Source organism: Polypterus senegalus, chromosome 13 (genome assembly GCF_016835505.1).
Source record: "Polypterus senegalus isolate Bchr_013 chromosome 13, ASM1683550v1, whole genome shotgun sequence".
NCBI lineage: Eukaryota > Metazoa > Chordata > Cladistia > Polypteriformes > Polypteridae > Polypterus > Polypterus senegalus.
In genome coordinates, this window is record NC_053166.1 from 105,806,945 (window position 1) to 105,830,313 (window position 23,369).

At 40.5% G+C, this 23,369-nt stretch overlaps 1 protein-coding gene across 5 annotated transcripts in view; it reads left to right on the top strand.

Annotated features, from left to right (window-relative positions):
• LOC120542054 (protein-serine O-palmitoleoyltransferase porcupine-like) overlaps positions 1–23,369 on the top strand; it is a 138,372-nt gene that overhangs the window by 37,574 nt on the left and 77,429 nt on the right. The gene's annotated exons all lie outside the window — the stretch shown is intronic.

Below are 23,369 nucleotides of genomic sequence, written 5' to 3' on the forward strand. Positions count from 1 at the left end.
GCATTAAACTTGTCTTGTATGGTTTAAAATACAGTGCAACTACAAAACTGCTACTGCTGACAGACCTGATTTTTTTTTTGTTTTTCTTCTTATTTCATATTATTGAATGACGTGGGATTTGAACAGTGCCTTGCCACCAGACTGATTTGGGCAAAATTATTTTCTCTGAATTGTCCCATTTTGTTCAACCCCCTAAAACAGAGTTCATATGGAACTTCCTACTCACAAACTTGCATTTCCATTGCACATAAATTTAAAAAGGTGTGGAGCTTATCTTTATGAAGTATGTTGTGAATAATGAGACATTGTTTTTATGTCATTCATGAATGAGCCTGTATAAAAAAAAAATACTTTTTTAGCACACTGAAAAGTGTGTTTCAGAACTGTTTGGTTACATACTGCATATAATTTTAGCTTTTAGAAGGGTATTATATCTTCAGTCTGTAAGGTGGAAATCTACAGTATAAACAGTTGTTTATTTTAATGTATTATTTGATTTTGGATGTGTCATTTTTGTTACACCTATTAACATTATGTTATGTGAAAAAGCAAGTTCTCAAATTTTACAACTTGTTTCTAGTTTTCATTATTTTTTTAATTAGGTTATTGAACAGGTTAGGTTATTAGGTTATTTATCAGCAAGAGTGAAACTGAAGGTCTACAGGACGGTAGTGAGACCAGCTATGTTATATGGGTTGGAGACGGTGGCACTGACCAGAAAGCAGGAGACAGAGCTGGAGGTGACAGAGTTAAAGATGTTAAGATTTGCATTGGGTGTGGCGAGGATGGACAGGATTAGAAATGAGTACATTAGATGGTCAGCTCAAGTTGGACGGTTGGGAGACAAAGTCAGAGAGGCGAGATTTCGTTGGTTTGGACATGTACAGAGCAGAGATGCTGAATATAGTGGGAAAAGGATGCTAAGGATAGAGCTGCCAGGCAAGAGAAAAATAGGGAGGCCTAACCCGAAGGTTTATGGATGTGGTGAGAGAGGACATGCAGGTGATGGATGTAACAGAACAAGATGTAGAGGACAGAAAGATATGGAAGAAGATGATCCGCTGTGGCGACTGTGGTCACTTTTTCTGTAGTATCGTTTCTTGTGACTGAAGACAGAGAGATATTAATTAAAGTTAGTAAAAAATCTTTTATTAATACACACCAGGCAAGGGTAAGATGACAGAGAAGCACAGTCCTAGGACACCTGCCCTTCATCTGCCTCGAGGGGTCGGTATCCCAAATCTTTTATAGGGCCTTTGTCTTATGACTTTGGTTGCACAAGAATTTCAAACCGTTACATTGTAACAATTTGTCTTGAGCACTCGTCCGAGAGTAATGCTACCACTATATCTGTCCTAGCTAAAGGCAGATGATAAAAGGTTAGGCCAATATCACACCTTAATACTTTTCCCGTATCACCTTTATTCATATAAAACAACCCCCCAAATATCAATACATTTATAGGTCACTGCCACCAATAAACCATATTTATACTTGCAGTCCATCAAAATAAACAACAAAATAAAAAAACAATCCCCTACACATAGATCACCCCACTCGAATATAAGTAACCCTTGATTTGCAGCGCCACACACATATACATGTATCTACCCATAAACCGTTTTCACCCCTTCAATTCCTGTTCCAGAGGTAATAAATAGATCTGCAGGTAGTCCCCTGTCATACTCCCGCTACGGCCGGCGAGCTGATGAGGAGTCCTGAAAATAGCGGACTACACAACCTATCTCCTCTTCGTCATAAAAGACATACAGTCATACTTGCGCCATGATTAATGTAACAGTAAGTCCGTTTTGTAGCTCACCCGAGTCCGTCGGTAATAGCGGAACGATCGTTTTCAGGAATTAAACAGAAGACCATCCACCTTCAGACAGGACTGAATAGGAGCTCTTAGGCTTTTCCCATGGCCAGAGCAAAAGCTGATCTGCCTTTTCTTTTATCCAATGTTCTTCCTTCTTTCTCTTTCTCCTTCTCCTTCTTCCCCTCCTTTCTCAAAGACGGCGCTTTATGCTAATGAATCCCCGAACCAACCGGAAGTTCCACCTCTGGGGTACCGCTGTCAATCTCTGTCAGAAGCAATTCCCCCCCAACAACCGATCGACAGCAGAACACATTATCTTTATGTGGCAGCGCTACATAGATCCCCACCCCCAGTCGGCGGCACGGCGGGTCCAAAGTAGGGCTTGATATTGGCCACATGTATTGTTTCCACTATGGCATCTACACCACTACCCCTTTGTATGCGGAAATTAACCGGTCCTAATCGTTTTATTATTCTTACTGGACCCCCCCACTTGGGCTAGTTTAGCAGCAAATCTGTTGACAGCACTGGAGAGTGGGTGTGTCCTAACCCAAACCAAGTCCCCGACAGCAAAGGGTACCGCCGTGTGCATTATAATACTTAGCCTGTCTGGATGTAGCACTCACTAACCTCCGTTGTACTTGCTGCTTTAATTTTTCGAGGATCTGAATTGTATTGTATGTCTTTGAATCTGGGAGAGGTGCTGGGGTGATAAGACGATCCAGGGGACTTTTGAGTTGTCGTCCGATAGCCACCCGAGCAGGGGTTTCACCAGTGGCCTCATGCACCGCTGTGTTGATAGCAAATCTGAGCTCCGCCAGCCACTTATCCCAATCTTGGTGTCGTTCACCCACATAGGAGGCTACCATAGTCTTCAAAGTCCTATTCACTCTTTCCGTTAAATTGCTCTGCGGTGGTAAGCCGTGGTAAGTTTCTGTTTGATACCCCACGCTGTATATAGTTCCTGAAGCATAGAGCTAGTAAATTGTGGGCCCCTGTCAGACACAATATACTTTGGGACCCCCAGCGGTGAAAATCTCATCTTTGAGCGTAGAACAGATCTTTGGAACCTTGGCGTCCCGGAGAGCAAAGAGTTCTACCCATTTTGAAAAATAGTCCACTACCACCATTAGCACTGTCTTTTGGGCTTTGGATGAAGGTAAAGGCCCCATTAAATCAACTCCCAGCATTTCACGGGTTCAGATGTAATCGTGGATTGGAGAAATCCTACTGGCTTACCAGGGGGGTTCTTCAATTGTTGACAGATTTTACATGATTTCACATGGCTCCAAACGTCCCTTGAATGGTGGGCCACCATGCTACTTCCAGAATCTTCATCAAAGTCTTCATTCGCCCAAGATGCCCACCAAAAGGACTGTCGTGGTAATAATTAAGGAAGTTGGGTACATATTCTTCGGGACCACTAACTGGCATTTGGATCCTCCGAGACTGGTCGGCACCACCGAAAAGGACACCCTGGATGTCCTTGAAATGTATGCGATCCCGTCCCATCTCATTAGAATCTTTGCCAACCTTCTGGCACCCAGGACAGTTGGTTTGTGCTCGAGCTAGGTCCTGCATACTTAAAGGTAGATCTGTCCATTGAGTATGAGTAGTTACCATACATATATCCCCGGACATCCAATAACTCCGGGACAGCGATCCGGGACAATGTTATTGCAGCCCTTCTGATAAAATACCTTGAAACTGAAAGCTTGGAGGCGCAAAACCCATCTGGTCAGTCGAGATGACGTCTTCGTTGATTAAAAGCCCAAGTCAGTGCATTATGATCTGTGAAGACCTCGAATTCCACCCCTTCTAGGAAGTGGCCATTTTTCCACGCCCAGACTACCGCCAAACATTCTTTTCCGAGGTGGAGTAATTTAGCTCAGCCCCATGCAGAGCCCTTGATGCATAAGCAATTACTCTCTGATCCTCTTCGCTTGTTTGGGTCAGAACCGCTCCAAGCCCGATGTTGCTGGCATCTGTATGAACTTGAAATGTGAGTTGAACATCTGGTTGGGCCAGGATGGGTGGAGATTGAGGGCCCCTTTAATTGTTCCACTGCATCCTGACATTGCTCTGTCCATTCCCATGGAACACCCTTCTTCTGCAAGTGATGCAAAGGTGCAGCTATGTCGGCCAATCGAGGGATAAATTTGTGGTACCACCCAACAAGACCAAGAAACCTCTGTAGACTTTTAATATCGGTGGGGGTAGGATAGTTCTGAATTGCTACCACCTTTTCAGGGTCTACTTCAACCCCTTTTCCGATACCACATGGCCCAAGAATTTAATCTGGTGTTGAAGGAAACAGCACTTCTCCACATTTAGTGTCAGATGTGCCTGCTGCAGCCTCTGGAAGACAACTTCTAGATGTTGCAGATGTGTTGCAGTGCTGGGGAGAACACCACTATATCATCAATATATACATAGCAGATTTTCCCAATTAACCCCTTGAGAACTTGCTCCATCAGACGCTGGAAACTAGCCCCAGCATTCTTTAGCCCGAATGGCATGGCTCTGAATTGGAATAATCCCTCGGGGGTAATTACGGCTGTCTTTGGTTTGCTATATTCCTCCATCTGCACCTGCCAATACCCACAGCGGAGGTCCAGGGTGCTAAAGATGTTTGCCCCATGCAGACTTTCCAAGATTTCTTGAACTAGGGGCATCGGATAAGCATCATGATGGGTTTTTGCATTTAATCCCCTGTAGTCACACAGAAACGATATGTCCCATCCCGTTTTTTGACAAGGACTACCGGAGAGGCCCATGGTGAAGTAGACGGTTCTAGGACACCATCCTGCAACATCTTGTCCAAATGTGCTCTTATAATCTCCCTCTTCTGGGGGGATACTCTGTATGCCCGATGACGAACTGGGATCTCATCTTTAGTCCTTATAACATGAGTTATTATACGTGTCAAACCCAGTTTTTTTGTCCACACCTCTGACCATCGACATAACAGAGGCTGCACCTCCATGGGTTGTTCCAGAACGCTTGCCAGTGAGTTGGTTTTGGAGGTCATTACCTCAGCAGCATAAAAATTGAGACTAAACCATCCCAAATCTTCGCCTTGGATAAGAAAGGCCTCATTTCACCCCCATCTATAGAGTAGCTTCTCAAATGCAGATGGATAGACATCCGGATGGAGGTAGTAAAATCCAAACCAAGGAGCAATGGAATGGTCAAGTGCTTGTCCTCCAGAACATAGACTTCAGCCTGCCATTGGGTCAAATCCATGTGGAACGGTAACGAAACCCTACCCACGGCCACATGCTTGGTGCCATCAGCCAAAATAAATTTGACGGAGGTTGCTGTTTCGAGGTTTTCCCCTGGTAGTGCCATTCTTTTCCACAAGCTTTTCTTCATTAAAGTGAAGTGGCTCCCAGTATCCACGACTGCATCTATGTGTAATCCCCTCACCTGAGTCGAGACCACCAGAAGAGAAGTCTGAACCTGGACCACCGAGACCCCCACTTCAGTTAGGCTGCTTCGTTTTTTAGGTGCTTTGGCGGACTGAACTTCCTTTTTTGTAGTCTGCACTTTATTCCAGTATTCTTTGGAAGCAGCCCAGTCTCGTTCCACAAGAGAACCCACCTTCACCAGCTGTTCCACCGAGGTCACTACTCCCCTCAATCCTCCAGCCAAGCGTGGATTGCATGCGTTTAATATACGGCATACCAGCTCTTCCTCTGCCATGTCAGGTTGCCACTTCAAACACAGAGCCCGATAATCGTAAGCAAAATCTCTTATGGACTGTGTAGGGGCTTGCACCATAGACCGGAGACGCTCTTCAAGTTCCATCTTATATCCGGAAGGCAGGAAAGCATTAAGGAATTCCTGTTTAAAAGAAATCCAGTCAGTAATTTTGTGTCGGGCAGCTTGCCACCAGCTTCTACCTGGACCTTGTAAAGAGGTATTTATCACCCCCATAAGCTCTTCATTGCCCAGCGGTGTAGCAGCCACAAAAGCTTCCCCACGCTCCAAAAAGTCAATTACATCCTCTGAAGTATAGTCCGTTTTAAACTTGGGAAATTCCAAGCGGCGCGCACATGAGGAAGCGTATGAGATTGATAAACGCGATGCTCCTCCCGGCGTTGACTGTGCAGCCGGCATTTTAATCGCGGAAATACTTTTCCGTATCTCTTTACGCAGTTCCTCCTTCCACTGGCGATCTCGCCGCTGTAAACACTGCACAATCTCTCGCTCCATAGCCGCTAGCTGGGCAGTGAAGTTGTCTTTAAGCTCTGCGATCGCTGTATCCACATAGACGCGGAGCCCCTCTTCCCGAGATATTGTACTTTCCGCCACAGAGGTTATTCTTTCGTCCAGCGCATCAAGACGTTCGGAAACCGCCGCGGTAACAGCGGGTTGCCATCGACGCCTTCCTCGTCCGTGCGGTGGATCTTCCAGATACATGGACTGTAACAGACTAGATAGATCATGGGTTCCTGCAGGAGTCCTGACGGTGACGTGGCGGCTTCGGGCTACCGGATCCCCCCACAGCGATACATTCGGACTGGCATCCTCCACTCTAGCGGCATCGAAGACACACTCATAGTGACTCAGAGTAAATTTAGACAAAATACGGGGAATATAAAGACGTATATGTTCCTAATCCTCAGAGAGGGCACCAACTGTAACAATTTGTCTTGAGCACTCGCCCGAGAGTAATGCTACCACTATATCTGTCCTAGCTAAAGGCAGATGATAAAAGGTTAGGCCAATATCACACCTTAATACTTTTCCCGTATCACCTTTATTCATATAAAACAACCCCCCAAATATCAATACATTTATAGGTCACTGCCACCAATAAACCATATTTATACTTGCAGTCCATCAAAATAAACAACAAAATAAAAACAATCCCTACACATAGATCACCCCACTCGAATATAAGTAACCCTTGATTTGCAGCGCCACACACATATACATGTATCTACCCATAAACCGTTTTCACCCCTTCAATTCCTGTTCCAGAGGTAATAAATAGATCCGCAGGTAGTCCCCTGTCATACTCCCGCTACGGCCGGCGAGCTGATGAGGAGTCCTGAAAATAGCGGACTACACAACCTATCTCCTCTTCGTCATAAAAGACATACAGTCATACTTGCGCCATGATTAATGTAATAGTAAGTCCGTTTTGTAGCTCACCCGAGTCCGTCGGTAATAGCGGAACGATCGTTTTCAGGAATTAAACAGAAGACCATCCACCTTCAGACAGGACTGAATAGGAGCTCTTAGGCTTTTCCCATGGCCAGAGCAAAAGCTGATCTGCCTTTTCTTTTATCCAATGTTCTTCCTTCTTTCTCTTTCTCCTTCTCCTTCTTCCCCTCCTTTCTCAAAGACGGCGCGCTTTATGCTAATGAATCCCCGAACCAACCGGAAGTTCCACCTCTGGGGTACCGCTGTCAATCTCTGTCAGAAGCAATTCCCCCCCAACAACCGATCGACAGCAGAACACATTATCTTTATGTGGCAGCGCTACAACATCTTACAACATTTTGCTTGGATCAGCATTTAACACATCCTTTAAGTTCATCAGTTGGTCACTTGTGGTTTTTTGTTCGTTAGGAGAAACAAGTTTGCACTTGCACTATAAAGACAGGTTCTGCGTGGCTCTATCATGTATACCAGATTGATCAAACTGATCAAACTATTTATTATTTTTCCACACGACCCCTAAAGGGAGCAGTCGATAGAAGGTTATTGAACAGTCATAATATCAAAAACGGCACGTTTTGGAAAACAGACAAATTATATGCAATATATATTCTTTTTGTGTGTTTCAATCTGTATATGTCATTGAATTTTTTTATTTGTTTGTGTTTTTGTTGGTATTATATTATTATTGTTATTCCGAGGAGATACTGTATGCAAAAATGAAATTTATTGTTCTATGAATAAATGAGAATAAATCTGAACTTGAAATATTTTAAAAACATTTCTTCTATTTTGTTCAGTACTTGCATCTTTATTGGGACATTGTTTAATGGATTCCGTAAATACAGAAGCCTACATAATTAAAGACATTCTAATGTGAGAAGGGCTTGCAGTAATAGGCAGCATTAAGTATAAGAGAAATGCTAGGAAGACTAAAGGTAGTGTTGTTTCAGTAATAGGTATAAATATTTGTACACACTGCAAGATCTTGTGTAATCCTGAGAGTTCACTGCTTTATTTTTCTAGATCTAAAGATGTGCATTGTAATTTGCCAACATGTTCACTTGATATTTTTTGTTTTTCACCTGTTTCTTTACTAATAGTTGCACATTTCTGAAATTGACAAGATTGTCAGATTCTGCTTTGAATTATGGTTTGGTCACCAACTTAACAAAACACTTGTTGGGCTTTGTTTTTATCTATTTTTTAACCATGCAAAAACTGAAATTCAAATTGATAGATAATTAAAGCATATCATATTAAAATGTATAACCCTCAGTATAATAGGCAACCCATTGTGGTGCAGCAATGATACCTGATATCAACTGTTATTATCAATGTGATTATTGTGATTTAGATTCTTTGCTTTTCAAAGTCAGGTTTATTGTCTGATTAGGGCAATATTTGCATTTGAAAATAGATTAATTCATTGAACTTAGGTTGACTGGCAAGCTCCAATACTGAAGGTCTACATTTATATATTTATAAAAAGTTCTAAGAATTCATATGAACTCCCTTTTTATTGAATGCTGACAGTGGTGGAAACAACTGTTTGGCTTTTGTGATAGTTTGTTATAGTTTTTTTTCACCTTGACTGGTATTTCATTTTCTTCTCTTTCAAGACCTTCTGTTACCTCCATGATAGACTTGTATCTATTTCTTGATGATGCCCAGGTAGACTTTAGCTTTTGCTGACCCTAAGTTTAGAAAACAGATTGGCCAATTCAGTTTTGCTAATGTTTTCAGGTTATGTGTAACTTGTGCAGAAATTTAAAAGGAATAAAATTAACACTAGAATTACTAGAGCCTATCAAAAAAAACTTGTAAATCCAGCCCACCTTAACTTCCTTCACACCTCTCCATCAGTGTCTTTTCTCTTCTAAAAGTGTCGATAAGCCCAAGCAGCAAGCAGTCTGCTATACCAACCCCAACCTACCACTGCCACAGAAGAGGCAAGAAGTTCCTGCCTTGATTATCTGGAAGTGAGCTACCTAGAGCTATAAGGGGAAATAATTTCATGTGTGTTCTGTGTCTATAACAATCAATGTAAACACATCGTTAAAACAAACGTTTTTCATGGTTTAGTAATAAATGACAAAATATAGACATGAACGATATAATGTGTGAAGACTGATGGCCAAATATCAAATAAAAACTTTCACAAAAGGTGCAAGTACAACACAACAGTTTCTGTGGTGCAGCGGTAAGAACTGCTGACTTATCCAGAGGTGGTGAGTTGGAAACCAGTTCCTCGGCAAATTTACCGTTTGAGTAGTGAGCTACTCTTATTGTTAATATTATACAACTAGCAAAGTACCCGCGCTTCGCAGCGGAGAAGTAGCGTGTTAAAGAAATAATGAAAAGATATACATACACATATATACACATATATATATATTGTGGAGGACTGCCGACAGCAGGATCATGCCCCGAGGTCCAGCAGGGCCTTATGGACTTTGTAGTGTTTATACACAGCCCTGCTGGATACCTTGGGGACCACCAGGAGTTGCTGTGGGGGGGCTTATGGGCTCTGTGATGCCGTATGACCCGGGAGTACGTCACGGTCACGGCTCGGGAGGAAATGTCGTGCTCCCGGGTTGAAGTGGTGGATTGATTGCCGTGACCCGGAAGGAATAAGGAACTGTGGACTGCTGGGACAGGAACACCTCCGGGTCAGGGGCTATAAAAGGATGATGCCTCAGTCCAGACACTGAGCTGTGCTGGGTGGGAGAGGAGCAAAGTGTCTGGGCGAGGAGGAGAGTATTGTTAGAGAGATTGTGTTTATTTAGTGATTTGTAGGAGTAGTGTGGAGGGTGTTTGTGCACATTGTTGTTAGCCGAAAATAAAGAGTCTTGGACTTTTACCTGGTGTCTGGAGTTGTACCTGAGGGTTCAAGGGAGCACTAGCGCCCCCTACTGCCATAAATATATATATATATTATGTAATTATATATATATATATATATTCAGTTGAATTTCGGTTCACGATCATAATTCGTTCCAAAACTCTGGTCGTGAACCAAAGCAATTTCCCACATAGGATTGTATGTAAATACAATTAATTCGTTCCAGACCGTACAAACTGTATGTAAATATGTAAATATACTCGTATGTAAAGATTAGGCACAAATATAGTTAACTAGCAAAATACCCGCGCTTCACAGCGGAGAAGTAGTGTGTTAAAGAAGCAATAAAAAAGAAAAGGAAACATTTTGAAAATAACGTAACATGATTGTCAATGTAATTGTTTTGTCACTGTTGTGAGTGATGAGTGTTGTTGTCATATATATATATTTACACACACACACATAAACATATAAATATACATATCTATACATATACACATATATACATACATATATATATCTACATATATACACATACATATACATACACACATACATATATACATACACACACACATATATAAACATATATATACATATACATACATATCTACATATATACACACACAGCTATTTCGTATCAGTGCAATACGCTGCTTGTTAAAACGGATAACTCCGCTCTTACGTGCAAGTCTGCGTGGATATTATGAACTATCGTATTTGTTCAAGTTCTATTTAAATTTTAAATAGAAGGAATTTTTATTTAGTCGACAGAAATATCTTTGGTAGGAATGGTAAAAACAGACAGGAATATTATTCCTGAATAAATCAACTCAAACCTTAAACAACTTATAATATTTTGCTCTCCATAAAAATATATCCTGTCTAAATTATACAAGTTAGAAATAAAGTAAACATTAAAAGAACAAACATTCAAATTTCTTTACTCTTATGTAATTTTATATAAAAAATAAACTTAGATTTTAAATATCCCAAAAGATTTTGCTCTCCATAAAAATATATCCTGTCAAAATTATACAAATTCAAATATGAACATGCTGCATAACAAAACCTGGAAATATAAATAAAATGTGTTCCTTTCAGCAATAACAAATCAAATCATTCAGTTGTCTTTGCTCATATGTCATTTTAGAGCTGGACGCCTGGCATCTTTTTTGGCAACAAGTTCGTTTATGTTTGGTGTGAGGTTCTGTGTTGTGGAGATTCTCAGGATGGATTGCAGGTGCTCATCAGTGAGGCGACTCCTGTGTGCTGTTTTGTTAGTCTTTATCACTGAGAAGAGCTTCTCACACAGATATGTGCTACCAAACATGCACAAGGTTCGAGCCGCATGTAGACGGACTTTTTTTGTTCTTCAAAGTCACCAAAGCGCCGTGCAAACTCAGTGCGCTCAGTTTATCAGCAAAGTGCGATTTGGGAACACCGTAGTGACGACTTGGTTTAACATTACTTGGCAACAGGGAAAGTGGGGCAAGGTGCACTGGTGCATTTGTGTCTCCCATAAAAGCAGCTTCACTTGAAATCACTTTGTGATTGTGCACGGTAAAACGTCCGCTGAAGTGTCAGATTCTTATTTAATTATTCTGCTTTCTGTATCTTCTGCATTGCATTCAGGTTACCCTGATGTTTTGTCTCATAGTGCCGTCTTAGATTAAATTCTGTAATTACAGCCACATTAGCTCCACAAATGAGACACACGGGTTCAGTAAACATATACTCAGCCTCCCATCGGATTTTAAAGGCTCTATTTTCAGAATCAACTTTTCTCTCAGCATCGTGTGAGCTAGCTTCGCAATAACTTGCAGCATCATAAGCTAGACTTGATTAACGCGTTAAGTGTTCGGCAAGGCAGCTGAAGCGCTGCATTATGGGATCTGTAGTTTATTGTGTTACCAGCGCTTCATATACCGGGCCATTAATAACAATAATACAGTATATAAAATGATCTCGGGGCGGATATAATTACGCCGGGCGGATGTGGCCCGTGGCCCTTGAGTTTGACAAATATGGACTAAATAGAACTTGAAAAGATATATTTTTTGAAATGTGATCGCGCAATTCAGATAGAGTTGACGCGCACTACAGCCTGCATCCTCCCCTCGCTCTTACTTTTTTACCGTTCATCTAATGAATACACTGAGTATGGCTTTACCAAAACAATCATTGATGGCGAATAAAGTATCCATTATTCGAGTATGTAGATCGGAATATATATATACATATATATATACCCGCGTATCGCAGCGAAGAAGTAGTGTGTTAAAAAAGCTAGAAAAAGAAAAGGGAACATTTTAAAAATAACGTAACATGACTGTCAATATACAGTATTTGTTTTGTGAGTGTTACTGAGTGTTGCTGTCATCAAGGATTTGATTATCATTATTTCTTTCAATCAGGCTCGTATTTGTAGGATGTGTTGTGTTCAAGTTACATTCCGTGTTTGTCAATCGTTGTAAAGATGACAGGTTTCTTTCATCGATTCGTTTCTTACTGCATCAATAAACAGCTCGTCTTCTTCTTTATCTGAGACCTGACACACTGCATGCACGGGTTTTTTTACACTGTCTTCCTTTAGCGGGACATTGACTTTTTCCACCGTGTGCTTTGTTTCCACAGTAGCTGGATTTATGAATATGCTTATCAGACGCTTCATATTTTTTGCTGCCTTTTCAATTGTGTAATTCGGTTTTTGTTCACGCTCTTTGGAACTGTTGCCTTTTATCTGTGCACTGCGTCAGTTCACGTGAGCCGCTCGGTGTACATGCATCGAAGGTTCCCAGCTGTGCTGGTGCCATCTCGTGCTATGTCCATGTCTGTATTTAATGTTACCTTAGTCCTGGCACTTAAAACTTTCTCTCGCAGTTTCGCTGAGTTTGTGTCAAACACCACCCTGACCATCTCATCTTCCTCTCCATAAACACAGTCCTTCACCCGTGAATATTTAGTGGGAGTTTGCTATTGGATTGCCGCTGACGGACGGCCTTATATGGGCAGGCACTAAATTACAAACGCCAGCGGCAGCCTGTCTATGAACTTAATTTAAAGTGTAGGTTTACATCGTGCTTTGTTTCCGAAGTAGCAGAACTCATGAACATGGTTGTATATGTCACTCGCTCGCTTCTTATTGTTTCGCTGCCTTCTCAATTATATAATGCATGTTTTCTTCAGCGCTTTTTGGAGGTCTTCCTGGTTTTCTATGTACTGCGTGATTACGTGGGAGGCGTGATGATGTCACACGAAACTCCGCCCCCACGGCGTTCAAGCTCATCTCCATTACAGTAAATGGAGAAAAACAGCTTCCAGTTATGACCATTACGCGTAGAATTTCGATATAAAACCTGCCCAACTTTTGTAAGGAAGCTGTAAGGAATGAACCTGCCAAATTTCAGCCTTCCACCCACATGGGAAGTTGGAGAATTAGTGATGAGTCAGTGAGTGAGTGAGTGAGTGAGTGAGGGCTTTGCCTTTTATTAGTATAGATTACACCACAGAATGCACAGTGTAATAGAAACTAATGTAAAAACATTGAATAACACTTACACAAAAAACCCAGGCTCTATTGCAACAAATCACGCTATGAACAACTCCATGTAAACACTTTAATGAGTTTTAAGCACAAGGAAAAAAGTGGACATTTGAAAAAAGAGAAAAGTAACATTGCAACAATTCATGCTACGAACTGAAAAATTTACTTTTAAAAAACCACCAAGAAAACTAACCTTGCATGAGTCGAATTCTGGCATGAAGTGAGGAGGAACTGGGTGGAGAGAAGGGAGAGTCTGGCTCCGCAATGGAGGGATGTTTTCCTTCAGGTGTTTTCTCTCTTGTGATTTCTTGGGTTTCTGGTGTTTTTAGCTGTTTAGCTGGTGGGAGCGAAAGCCTCATGCAGCCATTCCAAAAACAAAGTCCTTGTGACCCAACCCTTCGTGTTTGACCTCCACATTACTGGCAGTCTGGCTTTGTTTACATTGTGCTGCTTGAAAGCACGAGGGTTCTCAGATTGGTAAATGAGTAAACTGGTAAACAGTTTTTCCACCTCTTCTAGCACTTGAAGCCTCTGCCTGGTTAATGCTGTAACTCCTTTTGCAACATCAGCTGCTTTTATAGATTCTTTCTGCTTTAGAATAGTCGAAATCGTAGATTTTGAATTCTTGTACTTGGCAGCAAGATCAGTAACACGAACGCCACGCTCAAACTTTTCAATAATTTCTTTCTTTACTTCGATTTCAATTTTCTTCAAAACTTTCTTCTCACTACTCTTCACTTGCTTAGAAGCCATAGTTAACAGCAAAAGCACACAAAATACTGTAGAGCACAAAGAGAGCGCAGGTAAAGCACGCACGTCTGACTGAGAACAATGAACAGGGAGCGGCTCTGCTTAAACACAGTAATCGGCACGTATGAACCAGCCCGGCAGGCACGCAAACCCCCTCCTACCCCCCCCATACACTCAGCAGCAGGCAGGCACGCACGTGTAGCACCCTCCCCATCCCTCTGTCTCTCAGCAGCAAGCGGCCATGTCTGACCGAGAACAATGCAACACGTGCGGAAATCATTGGCGCGCACAAACCGAAAGGAAAACTGGCTTGTTCGTATCCTGAGTGTGTGGTCGTAAACTGAGGCAAAAGTTTGGCGAACTTTTTGGTCGTGAACCGAGTTGTACGTGAACTACACACACACATTTATGTTGTCGCATGCAGCTGGGGGTGTAAAGATAACAGGTTTCATTCATCGAAGTGTTCACTACCCAAATCGGTACTCGTGAATCTAAGATGTTTAACAGGCATTCCTGGTATTAAGTTGTGCATTTGCCCGCAAATATTTAGCGGTAGCGTGTCTATGAACTTAATTTAACCTTTCCCAGTTCTGCAAAGTCAGTTCACGTGAGCTGCTCGGAGTACATGCATCGAAGCTTGTCCACAGCTTTATTTAATGTTAGCTCAGACCTGGCATACCAGCAGTTTAAACTCGTTACAGCAATTTTAACTCTGTTACAAAGTATTCAAAAGTCTTGTTTAAACCCTGCGCCTTCTCATTAAACTTGTATCTCACAAATATCATATTCGTCGTAGGCATGACAAACTGCAGCAGGAGCGTGTCTATAAACTTAATTTAAACTTACGTTTTACACCGTGCTTTGTTTTCGCAGTAGCTGCACTTATGAATATGCTTGTAAGCATAACTCGCTTCATATTCTTTCGATGCCTTCTCAATTGTGTAATGCGTTTTTTGTTCAGCGCTCTTTGGAGCTCTTCCTTGTTCTCTACATACTGCGTTCACAGTCAGCTGTTAGTCCTTCACCCACGAATATTTATATGGGCTGTCTGTAACAGCCGGTGTAAATTTATAGTACTTGTAAAAGTTAGTTTTTTTTACTTTTATTCTCTGTCATGACCATGATATGACACCACCCCCCCAGAGATCTGACATGGTTACTTTTTATCTGTGAATAGTGTTTTAGTGCTGCTCTTATTGTTAATATTATACAACAAAAGCATACATTTGATTTGCGTTTGTTACAGCCAGTATAAATTTATAGTACAGTACTTGTAAAAGTTAGTTTTTTTTTTTCACTTTTATTTTCTCAGTCATGATCACTATACAAAATCCCCAAATCTGACACTGTTAATTTTTATTTGAAACTGGGAATAACTTTAGATGTGAGTGGTGTTTTGAGACATTGGAACTGGAAATTCTCTGATCTGGTGGGATTAAAGCTAACTCACAAACGCTGGTGTATCATGCCATCTTGGAATCTCATTGTCACGTTAATTTTTTTTATTCAGTTTTACTGAGTGTTCCTGCTCACACTGAGTTAGCATGCACCTTATGGTCCATGATGTCAAAGCCGCACTGACAAAAAAAAGAAACATAGATATATATATTTAATTCAGTGCACTAGTTGCACTTTATTTTTGAATTGGTTTCAATAAAAGCACTAACACTTTTTGCGCCAACTCCTTGCTGAATGTGTGTGTCCCCATTTTCCTGGCTCATCTTGGTACATGACTATTGACAGCTTTGGGTTGAAGAGACTCCTGGAAGTAACAATGGAATGTGGAGATAACCCAGACCATCTGAGTATGTGTATGCATGCATACATGTAGATATATCTTATAAGACTATAAGATCAAAAATCTAAACATGGAGGTAAGCAGTTCACTTTCCTCCCTTTTTCCTCCCTTTTTCACGTGTGTGTGTTTTTGATGTTTTTCCTTGAGTGTATTATGTATCATTTTTGTCACTTGAGCAGCTGCCTCCTCCTAGCTGGAATAACTTGTTTACACATTTGTTTAATATTTTCAAGTTAATGTTGTTATAACTAATTTATCAGGTGTAAAGATGGCATGTGTACTTTTTTATCATAAAGTTTTTTTCCTTTTTTTTTCTCCCGTGTTAAAAGAACTGTATAACTACAATGGATTATATTTTGTAATCTATACTAATAAAAGGCAAAGCCCTCACTCACTCACTGACTGACTCATCACTAATTCTCCAACTTGCCGTGTAGGTAGAAGGCTGAAATTTGGCAGGCTTATTCCTTACAGCTTACTTACAAAAGTTGGGCAGGTTTCATTTCGAAATTCTACGCATAAGGGTCATAACTGGAAGCTATTTTTCCCCATATAATGTAATGGAGTCTTGAGTTGGAGATGGCCGTGGGGGGCGGAGTTTCCTGTGACATCATCACGCCTCCTACGTAAGTACGTAGAGAACAAGGAAGAACTCCAAGCACAAAACGCCATTTCACAATTGAGAAGGCAGAAAAACATTATGAAGCAAATGATGCATATGCGGAAACAAAGCACGGCGTGAACCGTAAGTTTATATTAAATTAAGTTCATAGACAGGCTGCCACTAGCGTTTGTAATTTAGTGCCTGCCCATATAAGGCCGTCCATCAGCGGCAATCCAATACAAACACTGCCGGTAAATGTTCACGGGTGAAGGACTGTGCTTATGCAGAGGAAGATGAGATGGTCAGGGTGGTGTTTGGCACAAACTCATTGAAACTGCGAGAGAAACTTTTAAGTGCCGGGTCTTAGCTGACATTACACGATGGCACCAGTACAGCTGGGAACCTTCGATGCAAGAACACCAAGCGGCTCACAAGAACTTACGCAATGCGCAGACAAAAAGCAACAGTTCCAAAGAGTGCTGAACAAAAACCGAATTACACAATTGAGAAGGCAGCAAAAAATATGAAGCGTCTTATACATACAATCATATTCATAAGTGCAGCTACTGCGGAAACAAAGCACACGGTGGAAAAAGTGAATGTCCTGCTAAAGAAGACAGTGTAAAAAAAAAAACCCCGTGCATGCAGTTTGTCACATCACAGATAAAAAGGAAGACGAGCTGTTTATTGATGCAGTAAGGAACTAATCGATGAATGAAACCTCTTATCTTTACAACGATTGACAAACACGGAATGTAACTTGAACACATCCTACAAATACGAGCCTGATTGAAAGAAATAATGATAATCAAATCCTTGATGACAGCAACATTCAATAACACTCACAAAACAATTACTGTATATTGACAATCATATTACGTTATTTTTAAAATGTTCCCTTTTCTTTTTCATAACTTCTACTTCTCCACTGCGGTACACGGTATATATATATAAATGTATATATATACCCCGATCTACAATACATACTTTAGCATAGACAAGCCACACGCTGTGGCTAATTGTAGAGTCTTCCTCTAACGCCGACATTCGAGGTTCGATTCCCAGAGGGGTGTACTGACTATGTACGCAGCTACCTGATTCATTTTACCTTCGATCTCCTTGGTTTGGGACGTATGAAAAAATATTAGAACGCAGAATCATGTTTCGTTATTTTTTAAATTTTCCCTTTCTTAGCACAAGCACAGCTGAGAAGCTTCGATGCATGTACTCCATAACGCGTTAAAAAATAACGCATTTAATCACACTTTCAATTCCAAGCAAACGGGAACTTTTCTCAATGCATGATTTCCTGGTACATCCATTACACTGATGCACACATCACAGCTACAAAAATGTTAGAGTCGGAATAAAGCCGCTTCCTACGACTGATCATTTCGACTTCCCGAAATGAAGCCTTGATAAAAGCATGGTTTTGTGCACACTGAAAAGCAAGCAAAATTAGATGCATTACAGAAAGCGGACTTTGTGGCTCTTACTGGGGATCATTGGACTTCTGTGACCGTTAGTAATTCTAAATACATCTAATTACAAAATGTTCAATGATCACACTGTTTTAGCCTAATGTACAAAATAATTTTGGCTAATGTTACTCAGAGTTTAAAGAGTAAGCTGGTCAAATTACCTTTTATGTTTCTGACTTATTTTTTTAAGAAGAAAACTGCACTTTATGTTGAAATTTTGGTTATTATTATTTAAAGACAATACTATTCTGAAAATGTACTTAAAGTACTTAAACTACCACTTTATTTTTAAGTCTGCCCAATTTTAACCAGGGATGATATTTTTGTTTCTGTTTTGAATTCAAATGCAGTTTAAAAGCTTTTTTTCAGAAATTAAAACAGCTTCAGTTTACAATATTCATGTCCATGTCTATTATTTGATTCTGTCGCCCACTAAAACCGTTTTAAATTAAAAAAAAAAAACATTTGCGATTTGGGGCAAATTTACGTGTGATTACATACGATTAATCAAGATTAATTCTTACACAGCCTCTAATTAATTGGATTAATTTTTTTAATCGAGTCCCACCCCTAATATATATATATATGTAGATACATATGTAGATTTGTATATATATGTGTATATACAGTATATATGTAGATATGTATATGTTGTATATACAGTATGTATATATGTGTGTGTGTGTATATATAGTATGTGTATATATGTATATGTATATATATGTATGTGTGTATATGTATATATATATATATATAACTATATATATATATATTGTACACTATGACAATACAAAACAATTACATTGTCAATATGTTACGTATATTATTAAAATGTTTCCTTATATATATATTATATTCTTATATATATATATATATATATATATATTTTATATATATATATATATATATATAATATAAATAGATAGATATGAAAACAACACTCATATCAATGACAAAACAATTACATTAACAATCATCTTACGTTATTTTTAAAATGTTTGCTTTTCTTTTTCATAACTTCTTTAACACACTACTTCTCCGCTGCGAAGCGCGGGTATTCTGCTAGTTATAAGCTAATTTAGACCAGTAGTTTGTAAGTGCCTGTTCTGGTTTTCCGCCAGATTATCTGTTTACAGTAACAAAACTTGCTTATCTGATTGCAAACATCAGTCTGTGTACTTTCCTGTATTTTTAATTAACTGCCCTTCTTACTTATTACATTTTTCTGCTATACAGTTTCTTCTTATTCCCATTGCTGACTCTGTATGACCCTCTAAGTTACTGATGAGGAAAAAAATGTTTCCTTGTACTGTGAAGCAATTTGAATGGTGCTCATTTAAAAAGCTTTTATAGTAAGTAAAACTGTCATTCTGAGACTTAATAGATAGTTTGTTGGAACCAGGGTGCCAGTGAGTCCCAATCACGAAGACACCATTACAGTCCTGGGTTCAAATAATGAATGATTTATTGCACAATATCTCCAAAAAGTAAGAAAAGCACAAGTTATCTCTCCCACAATCGCCTCTCCTCTCTCCAGCGCAGTTCCCTCCTGGGGCTGTGCTTGTTGAACTACATATCCCAGTATGCCTTACTGGTTTCTGACTCGGTACCAATATCCAGGGATGCTACCATCTAGCATCCTGGGGGTATAAACAGTCCCCAGCAGCAGTACTTCCCTGTCCTCCAATTTCTTCCTGGGCAGAGAAGGTCCTCGAAACGTGTCTGATCAGGATGCCTTTCCAATTGCGTGGGGCTGCCCGCCTGGTTATGGAATTATGCCCTTGTCCTGTTGGACTGTCCATCCATCCACCTGGGGAGTCTCTGTTGGGTTTGGCACTCTCTCTTGGCTAGGATGCCTTTATGCCCTCTTGGAGCCTCCTATCTGGGTAAGGAACCATTCCCTCTCCTGGTTGGGATGCTGACCCACCCTATATTCCACCTACAATAGTTGCATGTGTATAGTAGTTTCTAGAAACTCAGAGAGCTTTACATAAATAGTAGGGGAGCCACTTCAACCACCACCAACATGCAATATCCAGACAATATCCATTAGGAGGAGAAGTAATAAGATAGATAGTTATCCAATTAGAGACAGGGGGATGATTACTGGGCGAGAAAAGAAAAGGCCATTGTGGAAGGTTTAGACAGTATGTTGTGGTACACTCTACTTTCAAAGGATGCCCAGGTATCTTTTATAATAATAGAGAGTCAGGGCCTCAATTTACATCCCATATGAAGGACAGCACCATTTTTAAAAGACTGTTTCCCCATCACTGCATGGGGACATTTGGAGTACCACCTACTGATCTCACCAATAGTTTTTCCAGCAGCAACCCAGGCTTTCTCTAGTTGGTCTCCCATTCATGTATGGGCCAGGCTCAAATATGCTTAGCTTCAGGTAGATTAGCTGTTTGGAAATGCAGGTGGTATGTCTGTTGGCATAGAAATGCACTTTCTGTTTTTACCAAACTTGAATATCCTTCTCAAGCTCTTGGAAAGGAAACTCCAAAGCAGGCAACTAAAACCCTGCATTTTGTTGAACCCCCAATTTTCCAGATCTGAGTCTTTGGTAGCTGGAGCCCATACCTAGAGAAAAGTCATATTGATTACTTGATATATACAGTGAATCCAGAAAGTATTCACAGCGCATCACTTTTTCCACATGTTGTTAATTTACAGCCTTATTCCAAAATGGATTCAATAAATTTTTTACTTGAGGTTTTTGCAAATTTATTAAAAATAAAAGAACTGAGAAATCACATGTACATAAGTATTCACAGCCTTTGCTCAATACTTTGTTGATACACCTCTGGCAGCAATTACAGCCTCAAGTCTTTTTGAATATGATGCCACAAGCCTGGCACACCTATCCTTGGCCAGGTTTACCCATTCCTCTTTGCAGCACCTCTCAAGCTCCATCAGGTTGGATGGGAAGCGTCGGTGCACAGCCATTTTAAGATCTCTCCAGAGATGTTCAATCAGATTCAAGTCTGGGCTCTGGCTGGGCCACTCAAGGACATTCACAGAGTTGACCTGAAGCTACTCCTTTGATATCTTGGCTGTGTGCTTAGGGTCGTTGTCCTGCTGAAAGATGAACTGTCGCCCCAGTCTGAGGTCAAGAGCGCTCTGGAGCAGGTTTTCATCCAGGATGTCTCTGTACATTGCTGCAGTCATCTTTCCCATTATCCTGACTATTCTCTCAGTTCCTGCCGCTGAAAAACATCCCCACAGCATGATGCTGCCACCACCATGCTTCACTGTAGGGATGGTATTGGCCTGGTTATGAGCTGTGCCAGGTTTTCTCCAAACGTGACGCCTGGCATTCACACCAAAGAGTTCAATCTTTGTCTCATCAGACCAGAGAATTTTGTTTCTCATGGTCTGAGAGTCCTTCAGGTGCCTTTTGGCAAACTCCCGGCTGGCTGCCATGTGCCTTTTACTAAGGAGTGGCTTCCGTCTGGCCACTCTACCATACAGGCCTGATTGGTGGATTGCTGCAGAGATGGTTGTCCCTCTGGAAGGTTCTCCTCTGTCCACAGAGGACCTCTGGAACTCTAACAGAGTGAACATTGGGTTCTTGGTCACCTACCTGACTAAGGCCCTTCTCCCCCGATCGCTCAGTTTAGATGGCCTGCCAGCTCTAGGAAGAGTCCTGGTGGTTTCGAACTTCTTCCACTTACGGATGATGGAGGCCACTGTGCTCATTGGGACCTTCAAAGCAGCAGAAATTTTTCTGTAACCTTCCACAGATTTGTGCCTCGACACAATCCTGTCTCGGAGGTCTACAGACACTTCCTTTGACTTCATGCTTGGTTTGTGCTCTGACAAGAACTGTATATAGACAGGTGTGTGCCATTCCAAAGCATGTCCAATCAACTGAATTTTCCACAGGTGGACTCCAATTAAGCTGCAGAAACATCTCAAGGATGATCAGGGGAAACAGGATGCACCTGAGCTCAATTTTGAGCTTCATGGCAAAGGCTGTGAATACTTATGTACATGTGCTTTCTCAATTTTTTTATTTTTAATAAATTTGCAAAAATCTTAAGTAAACTTTTTTCACGTTGTCATTATAGGGTGTTGTGTGTAGAATTCTGACGAAAAAAATGAATTTAGTCCATTTTGGAATAAGGCTGTAACATAACAAAATGTGAAAAAAATAAAGCTTTGTGAATACTTTCCGAATGCACTGTATATAGAACTTGCAGATTACATAATTTATTATATTTTTAAAGCTTAGTTGTCTTATCTTAGGGACCCTGGGGTTTGACTTGTAGCCTCTGACATTCAGTGAGATGGGTTCTGTTCTGTGTAAGTATATTTTTTCCACTCTTATCCTTCTAAAAATCATTAGCTTGTGGTAGTCTCCAGAAGTTTCATTGGTTGTGGATGGTCTTTTCATTCTAAAGTTTTAAAATGTTGTTAGATAGCTAAGCCCTATATTTAGACATTTTAGCCCTAATCTTTCACTTTTATTTTCTGTTATACAAACATTATCTCTCTATTATAATAAAAAATTCTTAGGTCGAGACGTGATTTTCTCAGAGACACTTCAACATCCTGTGAGATGAGGAAGTGAAATAAAAGGAGAGCTGCTGTACAGGCTTTTAAATGATCGATGCGCAGTGCAACAAGCAGATCACACAGCATGCACAAACAGCTGCAGCAAGCCAGCTGATAGCGCATAGAGGAGGTAAAAAAAATGTATTTGTTTCCCATTGTATCACCGTTTAAGAGGGAGATTCCGAGGAACAACTGCATCTCCTTAGCGTGCGTTCAACCACCCTCAAAACAACACAAGAGGCATAAATGCGAAGTGGCTGGCGTGTAATGTGTCCCGGTGGGGGGAGGGGGAATAATTCATTCACTACAGCTTTATTACTGGCAAATTTCAAGAAATAAAAAATGAATCAAATGAAAATAACAATCTCTTTAGATTGTATACCAAGTTAACCAAACCTGGGGATGGGCATGTGAAGTGAGTAGGGGTTGGAGCCCCCTAGTTCTTCAAAAAATGAATGTGTATTCTTTTGTCTCTAAGTGGTAGCTTGGGTATAAAAATTAACCTACAGTCCTCAAGTATTATAGATACCAACATGTCTTTTTTGACACAGTGTGTATTTATTTTTAATTGCTTTGGTGTTTAGAAGGTGAATGCAATTGAAATAAAACTCACCTGGTGGTCCAGGTGAAAACCATGATTTGGTAATTCCCTTAGTTTCATTTGAGAACTCTAATCAAAATATAGCAATCATGTCATTTTCAGTAAAGATAAATGAAAGACCAAAAATATTTTTTCTGATGTTCTAAACTGATATAATGATTGGTCTTGCTTGCTCACCACTTTCTGTCT